This window comes from Vanacampus margaritifer, chromosome 12 (assembly GCF_051991255.1).
Source record: "Vanacampus margaritifer isolate UIUO_Vmar chromosome 12, RoL_Vmar_1.0, whole genome shotgun sequence".
In the NCBI taxonomy this organism is placed as follows: Eukaryota; Metazoa; Chordata; class Actinopteri; order Syngnathiformes; family Syngnathidae; genus Vanacampus; species Vanacampus margaritifer.
In genome coordinates, this window is record NC_135443.1 from 11,990,514 (window position 1) to 12,001,339 (window position 10,826).

A 10,826-nucleotide genomic window follows, 5' to 3' on the forward strand; every position below is an offset into this window, starting at 1 on the left:
GGTGCCTTCCCCACTTGGACGGATCTCTCCCCCCCCCCCCTAATATGCTTTTAGATACATTGCCTCAATCAAACTGATCATGGGTGCACAATTCAGGTTATTCATGCTTGAAATATTTAAATCCATTGGTATATAAGTTTGACACTATTCAGACAAATTTTGAAGGTCTGCAATCCTTATCATGATGTCTGTCCCTATCCCCACCCCCACAAACACTCACGTTGTTCATCTTACTCCTATTTTTCCCTCTACAATCGACCAATGTCCTTGTGCAGCCTTGCAATAGTGACCAATCTTAAATGGTAGCAATTTAATTTTGAAGGGTTATCTTTCTAAATTCCTCTAGTCTCAAGTGCCCACGCTGTTTCAGATGACGGTAGCTCTCGAATGCCTCGTGCACAGCGCTGTTTTTCCCTCCACTTATCTGACTGTAAAATAGCAGAATACAGATATGCATTTAAGTACAAAAAATGGGTGACAGGCAATAAAATAAAATGCACATTCTCCTTTATGTTGCTGCTTGCTGTCCATTCGTAGTGGTGCTTTTAGAGATACCGCATGGGATTAAATTCAAATAAAACAGCAAAGATTTACAAGTGAATGTGAAGGAGATGGAATGTATTGAATAGTTGATTTGGGGCAAATGCCTATGTATGTGTGCTTTTAATTGATTTTTTTTTTATCCACATACTGTAGCAAAGTATATAAAATATAAGTTTTTTTCTCCAAAATAATTTACAGAACAATAGAAAAATATATATACATTCAACATCTACTACATAACGACATGAGCACCGTTATTAAGTAGGGCTTGGTCAAGGTGACTCCAAGACTAACATAATGAAGACAATTAAGAGGTGTCTATTTTCCATCCACTCATCCATCCATCAATTTTCTATACCACTTCTTAACATTAGGGTCACGGTTGAGCTTGATCTTATCACAGCTGATTTAAGACGCCAGCATATAGACGAAAAAAAAGGCAGATAATTGTTGGACTTTCGTTTGGTTGCAGTTGAGCGGGAAACTGACACAGCACACACCTATGGACAATCTAGAGTCTTCAATTAACCTAAAATGAATGTTTTACTATTGTAGAATTCACATCTTGGTATCTGTAACCATTGAACTGGCACATTGCACTTTTTAACCGTCTTGTTTCTATTTACTTGTATTAATATGTTTACGTGTGCGCATTTCATATTGCGGGATAGCATCTTAGCCAACTCAGCAGAGGTGAATCCAATTAAGCCAGATATGCACACAGGTTAGTGAAAACACTATTAGGACATGCTGGGATGTTCCTCTAACACACGCACGCATGTGGCAATTAAACTGTGTAGGACAAGACTAAACAGCAGGTGATTGCTGATGCAAGCTGCTCCCCACCGTGGCGCTGTCCCACTCCGCTGACCATACTGTCACAATTTATTAAGGCTTCACTTTTCTCCTTGTCTGCCAGGGTCCATGTTCATCGTACGCTCACCTCAGTCACCCATGACAGCTTCTCATACTGGTCTCATACTGCGTCATATATATATATATATATATATATATATATATATATATATATATATATATAAACAGTTGGATTATACTCCAACTCACCAAGGATCCTATTAAGAGTAAATGATATCATGAATAAATACAGACGGTACTATTTTGAATGTATTAAATTAAATAAGGTGTACTGTATTACTTGCAGACATGCCCTGGATCCTGCAGTAAATCCATATTAATATCATATCTTCTATTGAGAAAACATATGGCTCCCACTAGGCACAGTACATCTTAATCTAGCACCCACGTTTATTTAATGAGCAGTGGTTTTACAGCACATGTAAGAGTAATGTGTGATTAAGGCCGTATAAAGAGATGAGTAATATGTGGATCCGCTGGGATATCGCCAAAGACGTGGTACTGTTGCTTCAGGCGTACAGCACTCCAAATTATTGATTACAGGGCCATTGTCTCTGATTGGCCTTAACCTCAAAAGTACGGCGCTCTTATTACTGGAAGAGGTAGGCCTCATCTGTGGATTATCCCAGCAAATAAATGATCGTTTTCTTTCTGTCCTCATGAAAAGACGTCAGTCATTAGCACAGTGATCAGACAGATTAACAGACATTTTGTTTTGTCAACCGGGATAGTGAAGCAGTGCTGCTCTGATGAGCTGCGTAATGACTTCTGTCCCACCCTCCTGATCTCTTTATCTCAAACATGACGTGACACTTAAAGGCTGACTCGGCAAAGCTCATGAATGACAACGACAAAGCAAACATGGTGACATTTCGTCAGCAGATCATGTAGTGTATCTAGTGATTTGCAAATACTGTCCAACCTACAGTTCATGCTAATGAATACACTACAAAGACCAGATAATTAATGTTAATCCGAAAACAAACACTGAGTGCCTGTGACCTTTGATCCCTCCGTCACTGCATTAAAAATCAACATAATTATGGAAAGGAAATTGCCACGTGGAACACTTCATAAAACCATTTGTTGTGACATCTTCAAATGCAAGTTAAAACTTTTCCTTGCCTAGCGAAAGCCATAGTGTCTCAACAAAACAACAAAACACCGTCGGCTACCCTGGGTCCGAGCTCATCTGAGATGGAACGACACAAAGTGTAAAAGTGCCATGTGGTCTGACGAATCCATTCTTCACATTTTCATGTCCTCCGGGCCAAAGAGGAAAAGGTGCAAACTAGGAGTGTGACGATATATCGATATTGCGATAAATCGTGATACTTTGTCGCCTACGTCAAGTATCGATATTTGCAGTTAATATACAGCCACTGTAACGGCTCCATTGTTCATTACTTATTGTGCAATTACTTGGCGGGCCGCTAGGGGGAGCGCCTCATAAGAGTGGCGGGGAAATGTACAGAAGTCTTCAGGCGAAGAAGACTCATGAGTTTACTTTTACTTGTTTAAAACATTTATCTGTCCAGCTAATGACTCAGTTTTGCATACGTTTCTATGAAAAATGTTTATTATATGTTCAATTTTAAAGTTTTAAAACATATTTAGTATTCCGACTTTTTGAAGCACACGATTTCTGAGGAATATTAATATTGATTTAATTGGATTTAATATTTAAGTAATTGTATTTATTTATTTGCTTTTGTAATGTTTCCCCAAAAAATTGTCACTGTTTATAAAATGAACATGTTGCATGACGATAGTGTTTAAGAAAGACACAAATTTGTTCACAGAAAGTTGTCTCTGTATTTGTTAAAAAAATACTCACTGTGAAGAAAGCACCAGTTTTAATATTGTGTTTCAGTGATGGTAAAAAAAGAAACTAATTTTCATTGAAAAAACATCAGTTTATGTCTTGATTAGTTTTATCGTAGATTATCTAAGAAGGAATGGGGGGTTGTTTTCGTGTCGGGTAATTTATAACTCTGTGAAGGCAGGATTAATGCTGAAATGTACATAGGCCTACAGGTTTTGGGGCAACGTGTCATCCAAGCAATGTATTTTTTTAGGGACATCCCTGCTTACTTCAGTAAGAAAATGCTACATGCTAAATGTTACAACAGCGCAGCTTTGTAGTAAAAGAGTGTGATTACTAGACTGGCCTGCCAGCAGTCCAGACCTGTCTCCCTCTGAAAATGTGTGGTACATTTTGAAGCACAAAATATTATGACGCAGACCACGGACTGTTGAGCAATTTAAGCAGAATTCCATCTACAAAGCTTCAAAATGAATGTCATCCGTTCCCAAATGCTTATTGGGTGTTGATAAAGAACTTTTTTACCCAATTGTTTTTAGAGCGTAGACTAATTGTAATTTTTAACCACCTCACTAGAAATGAAGAATTCTCCATCTGACTGGCTTACTAAAACACTGTAGCTTAGCTGCAGCCTCCACTCAGTGATATATAAAAGATTACAAACTCGCTGCCAGGCAAAGAGAGGGCATTACTGTAACATCTATCAGTCCCTGCACAGCCAGAAATGGAACCTCTGTGATCATGTACACACTGACAGTGAAACTGTATAAAACATAGCAGGAGACGGTGCAGCTTACACAACACCTGTGGTGACAGTGATTATTACAAAGATGCAGGGCATACCATGTTGCATCCGTCATCGCAAAACACTTTATCATGAATTAAGTGTAAGATGCTCACTGATACACATGTACATGGTGCATCGAAAAACGTAAAGTATATTAACAGAGTAAATGCCAAGCATACAGTATGTGTCAAGTATTTGAATGTAGCAAAAGTACGTTTGTGTAGTATTTTGGATGGTCTTTTGTAAAAGACAAATCCAGGTTTCATCAAAATGTATTTTCAAAAAAACATTGCTAAACTGACATATACATCTGTTTCAAATTTGAGCAAGATAACGTGCCTATTACAGCAATCTTGGCCATCAAAATAGTCATTTTAGGCCAAATGAATAGCAAAAAATCTGTCGAGAGCCACAAAACAGTTTAACATTGTGATGAATGAAACCGTGTGTTCGTGTTAGCCTAATATACTAATATACCAAGAGATGCAAAAAAAAATGAAAACAGCAGCATCCAATACTTTGAGGTTGATTTTCTTTGATTTTTCATCTTCTGTTTTTGGATTTTATTCATTTATTTGGTAATTTTTCATTCTTTGTTCTTCATACATTTTTAGAATTTTCTGCCTTTCTGTCAAATTTCTTTAATTTTTGACAATTTTACGGACGTATGGTAAATGTTTTCCTTTTTTTAGACATTTTATGGCTTCTTTTTTTTCCTTCCCCCCCTTTTTTGCTATTAATTTTCTGACTATTTTTGTGTACATTGTATGGTATTTTTCGGGATTTCTTCTTTTGTTTTGGGGAATTTTAGGTTTACTTTTTGAACATTTTCTTTCCTGCCTTTTTAAAAATAAATCTTCTGACTGTTTAGGCAATTTCATAAACATTTTATGGTAATTTTTCTGCTTTTCCTCTTTCTTTTTGGAAATGTTATGGTCACTTTTTGGACATTTTTAGGTCATTTAAAAAATAATGTTTATCTACCTTTTGCCTCTCTTTTCCTGACAACTTAAAATTGATATAAATTCTTAATTCCTTTACAAAATATTTTATCTAAAAATACAATGAATATGTAAAAAAAATAGTATTCATTTATACTAATTTATTTTTTAAATATCCACAGGGAGCCACGGGAGAGGGACTAACGAGACAAATGTGGCTCCAGAGCCGCAGGTTCTAGACCACTGATCTAGGTCATTGTATTCTCAGTGCACTTAAACGATCGCAATTGGATTTTTCAGGTTCGCAACTGGATTTTTCAGGTTGTCTTAGAAGTTTTGCCTCTGATCTGAGAAGAATTCTTTACTTCATCCCAAAAGAGTGAAACCGTTCTTGGTTTGGGCATGCCTCCTAAATACTTGGGTCCTCCACCACCCCCTCAGTCTGGAACTGTCCTGTCTAGTCTTTGATCATGAGCTAATGAAGCCTGATCGGATGCGAGACGAAACTACCTGGTACAGATTGATGACATTCCCTGAGAATTGAGCAAAATTAGTTATAGTTAACATGGCCACCATTGACCAAAATGTTATGTTTAAGTGTATGATCAGTACATCCATAAAAAATGTTCCGTTCTTGATCTCGAGTCATTCTTTGGGGTTGTTTATCAACCACAGTCTCTTGTCCCTTGACCAACATATTTTGCAATGTGCTTTTGCAGCCGCGACCCACGTGTACAGAAGACAACATAAACACAAACAGGCAGTGTCAGAGGGCAGACAACAGCCTGTAGAAAGGCATTCGTCTCATTTTGTTTCTCTCGACATCCGCGTGGACTGAGCGTCCCTGCAACAGCAGATGTTTTTTATCCAGTTGTAGTCAAATCACACCATTTAGTAGCTCCTCCTCAGCACAGATGACCTTTACATCTCAACACTTCACATCCTTCCTGACCCAGTGAAGTTTCATTTCACCCTCACTGTCTCTCTGTCCTGGGTCAACGCCTACCATTGCAGCCACATCACAAGGCAGCATTCCATGTGTGAATATCAAAAATGAGAATTTGCCACACAACACGGACATGAAAGTTTCTGCTTGAATGTAGTTTTACAAGAGCGTAAGATTTATAGAATGATATGTGGTGGGCGTAGATTGGAATTTTAGAGATTTTAATGGTGCGAAATGAAATGAATCCAATGCTTGCTTTCTTGTGTTTTCTGCATTTCCATATTATCCATCCATCCATTTTGGTACACACTCATCCTCATTTGGGTTATGGAAAACTGGAGCCTATCACTGCCAAAATTTGGTGAGAATCAGGGTTTAACTTGGACTGGTTGCAGCTAAAACAAAATCTTAAAAGTATTGTAAATGATTTGGTGTGCACTGCACACTTAAACAACTCAAAGGAAAACAAAATCAATAAAAACTGCACTGATAGTGGAATCATGGAATTGATGGCTTCCTTTTGATGCAACCGAGTGAGCAGAATAATCTTCTCAGTCTTCCACTCCTTACCAATGTGTGTTCTTCAGTTCTGCCTGGCTGCCTCCAGTGATTTAATGACAACACACAGGTGGAATTAGGTGGAAGTGTAAGTTAAAAGGAGAAACTATTACAAGTGTGAGTATCTGGGTTCTAATGTTGCCGATACCAATACCGTTTATCCATGTGTGGAATCTGCTGGTACCGATACCGATCGAACTACTTTACGAATCAGATTCTAAAAGGCATTTGTGATTTGTGTCACTTTATTGCTCAAAAACTGCATTGCTTCAAATCGACAGTGCAGAAAATGCATAGATTATGATTCAGTTATTATTATTATTTTGCTCGTCCAAAAAATTTAATATCCTTGAAAAGTTGAATAATTTTCATAATTTCTTTCAAAAAGTAAAACTTTCATATATTATAGATTCAGGGTCCACAATTTAAGTAATTTCAAGTACTTATTTGTTTATCTTTACATTATTTGGGCCTCGAGCTCATAAAACCCACGAAAACAGGATTTCAAAAAAATTTGAATACTTCCCAGTGTTTTGCATGGGGGAAAAAAAGGATGGATGGTTGGTATTTTTAAAACGATATGTCAATCTTTAGTAGTTAATGGGAATCCCTTTGCCTTAACCACTGCCTTGATGTGCCATGGCATTGCCTGGAGGTCCTTGATGTTTGCTGTCAGCTCTTTGTTTTTGGGTGTGGCCCTCATTTTCCTCTTGATAATACTGTGCTGTGGCCCTTGTTTCTGTCTTGTAATGGTATAAGTCGTTCACCGTGGGAGAGTGATATATCATATCATCCTCCCAAAATAATGGCCAAAGTCATTTTTCCATTTTTTTCCCCCAGAAAACATAAAAACTGAACCAAATAGTTGGTTTAATTAATTAATTAATTAATAATTCATTTCAGGTTTGGAATCGAATGAGCTGTTTCACTATGGATATATATATATATATATATATATATATATATATATATATATATATATATATATTTGTATAATAGGACTTATGCCATAATTTTAAGAGGATGGTGATATTGCAATCGAAGTTCTGATGCAGTTAGAATATATGCCACATGTATAATAATAATTATAAAATGGACTTCTAAAAACTGCCAAGTACTCCAAACAGGAATAAAGTTAGACTGCCACTGTCACATTTTTTCTTTTGATGTTCTGTTCTTGTCTTCATCTCCTTCTTTACCACAGTCTCATGCAGTCAGCATTACAGTTCAGTGCACGCCTACATTTAATTAAATGCTGTTCTTTAAGAATAAATGAGAGTAAAGGAAAGTGGGACCTCCAAATATGCATTCAGTCTAATTAAACTGCCTTCATTAGATTTATTTCATACAGAAAAAGAAAACAAAACATGCTCTCCAAAGCTCAAATCGAGCCAGAATGGTCAACGACCCAACTCCTGAATACACTGCATCTGCTACATAAGACCTTTTCAAATTTAAAGTTTGCACCTGTGGCCAATTCAATCTTCAATTAACCTAACTTTCAAGTATTTGTATGTGGGAGGAAGCCCAAAAAAAAAGCCACTTAAGCACAGAAAGCACAGGCATCCAACAGGATCCCTGATGCTTTTGAATCTGAGCCAGGTGCGCTATACCAAATTCCCAACTGCCGCTCGCTGTGCCTATTAAATTGCTAAATAAAGTAATTGCAAACTTCAACAATATTTGTTACATATTTTTCACAGTGATAAACAATCTTACATCTGCACATAATGCTACTCAAAGTGCACAGTTGCAAATATTTTTTAACAGGCTTATTTAATTGTGTAAGTAAATCTAACAATGACACTCTTCAAAATGCACCTTCAAATGCACAACCAATCATTCAAGTCGCCGTAATAAAGGCGAAGAACATATATTAATGGCACACGGTCTAATTGAATCAAATACATATATGTAAGAGACGAGTTTATATTTAGAAGCCTTCACATCCTGGCAATCAATGTGGAGCCTTCCCCAAAGGATGAAGCCTCATCACAACTTCCACATGGCAACGCAACAAGAATTATTACAGGCACCATGCCAGCAAACACCACAAAATAAACAAGTTTTTCCTCATCATACATCGCCTTCTCTCCCTTTCCCCCGCTCGACACTTTTACGCCTCTTCCAATTTGATAACGCTGAAGTCCTTCCTTCAGCTCGCATTGCTTTGCCTCCTCTCCGAGACCTCATAACGCACAGTCCCCTCTTCCTTATATTGTGTTCCATTTGAGTCTGTCAGTCAACATGTCAGATATGGACTCTCCATTTCGGATTTTTTTTTTTTCTTATTCTGAATGAATTTCATGAGTGTGACGCTCAATGAGAGTGACACTCAGAGAGGCCAAGAGTCAGACACATACGCTCACTACATAGCAAATGAGGGAAAGGCTGCAGCTTCCAGCTTTTCACAATCATTAAACTTGTATTTCTTGAGTTAATGATGATAAAAGAATACGCTTTTTTTCATACATGTGTTTAGATTGTCTTTATCTTTCCCATTCTTACTTTTAACAGGAATGCCATATTAATGGAAAACCTGCAAACACAACCAAGAAAGGCTTGTCTAGTCAGTACTTTTCAAAATAAACAAGTCCACTCGTACATTTATGACCCACAAGTGAATCTTCAAATATTCCATGCTGTGAACAATTGGGTGGAAAAGTTGAATTCCTGATGAAGCTGTACCAGTTGTGGCACTGGCCTACTGGTTTCTACAGAAAGGCTAATAACTTTTAAGTTAAATATATGGAAATATTTGTGATATTTTTGTGTCCTGGGTATTATTTTTATTGCTGCTCATATCTGCTACCTCAATAAATATTCAATTGTTCTCTCAAAAAAATTGCTCTAATGGAGTCTGCCGCCATCTACTCTACTGCACCATCATTTCAAAATTTAAAGATGGCATAATGTTCTCATTTTCCATCAAGCAAACAAGTAGTCACTAATTTGTATTCGCTTTAATGTAAATAATTTGGCACAATCAAAGGCAAAGGGAATTCATAACATCTGCAAGTGAAAGTACCAATGAAAACAGACAACCGGTATCATAAAATTCAAATTAAAAACTGCGGAGTCATCACAGCATTAAACTAACGTCGCATCGAGTTACAGATGCATAAATAAGTAAGTGGGCGCAAGGCGATCAACAGCAGGCACGTCTGAAGTCACTGTGCAGCTACCTGAGATAATAGTGTTCACCTGACACCTCTGGCCGCGCATGCGCTCTATCAATCATTTACTCGCCACTTAATTACGCCCATGATGAAAAAACAACAACTTTTTATGTACTTTGTCATTGCATTGAACTGTCGTGTTATTTAAAACACTTTTTTTTTTATTTTATTAACATCCACTTAAAAACACAATTTGGGTTTATGGTTTGGGTTGGACTTATTAATTATAAGCAGCAAACACTCGTAAAACTAATCAAAAGTGTTAAATAAATGTGGTGTGAAATGCATAAAAAACGTGCTATTAATTCAGCCAAAATTAACGTATTCCAACACAACGATCTCCCTCAAACCACAGGGGAGTCAACTCAATACAGCATTGATGACGATAGGAGGAGGGGGATAATTAGATTGAAGTCATTCTAGTATCATCCTACCTTCCTCGTCCGGGTCCGTCTCCGGATGACAACCTCTAGATTGGATCTCTTGTCCTGCTGTGATGCCTCGCCGCAAGAATGTGATCCCCTCTTTTCCTCGCTCTCTCCCTCCCTGCCTCTCTATACTATCTCTCCCGCTGCCTTGACTCGATCACCGTGCACGCACCTCGCCTTGGTCGTCAACCATTGCACACCCGCCGTGTTGCAAAGGAGCCAAGCATCAAAACCACGCGCTGCAAAAGTGTGCAGCTCGTTATGCAACTTGGCTGCCCGCATACAGGTGCTGTCCCCGGGACAGTGTCCCATATGATGACGCTAAGGAACAGGTATAGGCTGTACATGAGCTAACTTTTCCTACTCAATATAGTTACTACTCAGTTTTCAGCTCAATTTAAATGGATGAAATACGTAGCTTTGTACAAAGTTTGTGCAAAAGGTGATTTCCAAATGGAGTACTTAAGCGCCTTTTCTGATGTGCTATTATTTATTTATTTTTCAAAAATATGGAGCATAATTGGAATTTAGGTCGGGGGGTCATGAAAAGTTTTACAGACACACCAACGTTTGGATTACATTTGCAATTGAAGTGATTATGTGCGTATGTTTGAGAATTGTGTGTAATTGGAACATGACACTTTATTATTATTATTATTATTATTATTGACCACATTCGTATTTGCCACAACGATATAGCGCCATCTAGTGCGCCATCTAGATTAAGCTATGTTTCACGTCTT

General features: G+C 37.6%; 1 protein-coding gene across 3 annotated transcripts in view; it reads right to left on the minus strand.

The window, feature by feature from the left end:
* cdh23 (cadherin-related 23) overlaps nt 1–10,174 on the minus strand; it is a 172,218-nt gene extending 162,044 nt beyond the window's left edge. For all 3 annotated transcript variants that reach the window (XR_013296236.1, XM_077582265.1, XM_077582262.1), the window contains exon 1: nt 10,090–10,174. The gene's annotated coding sequence lies outside the window, so the exon portion shown is untranslated. The remainder of the gene's footprint in view (nt 1–10,089) is intronic.
* Nucleotides 10,175–10,826: the final 652 nt, after the last annotated feature.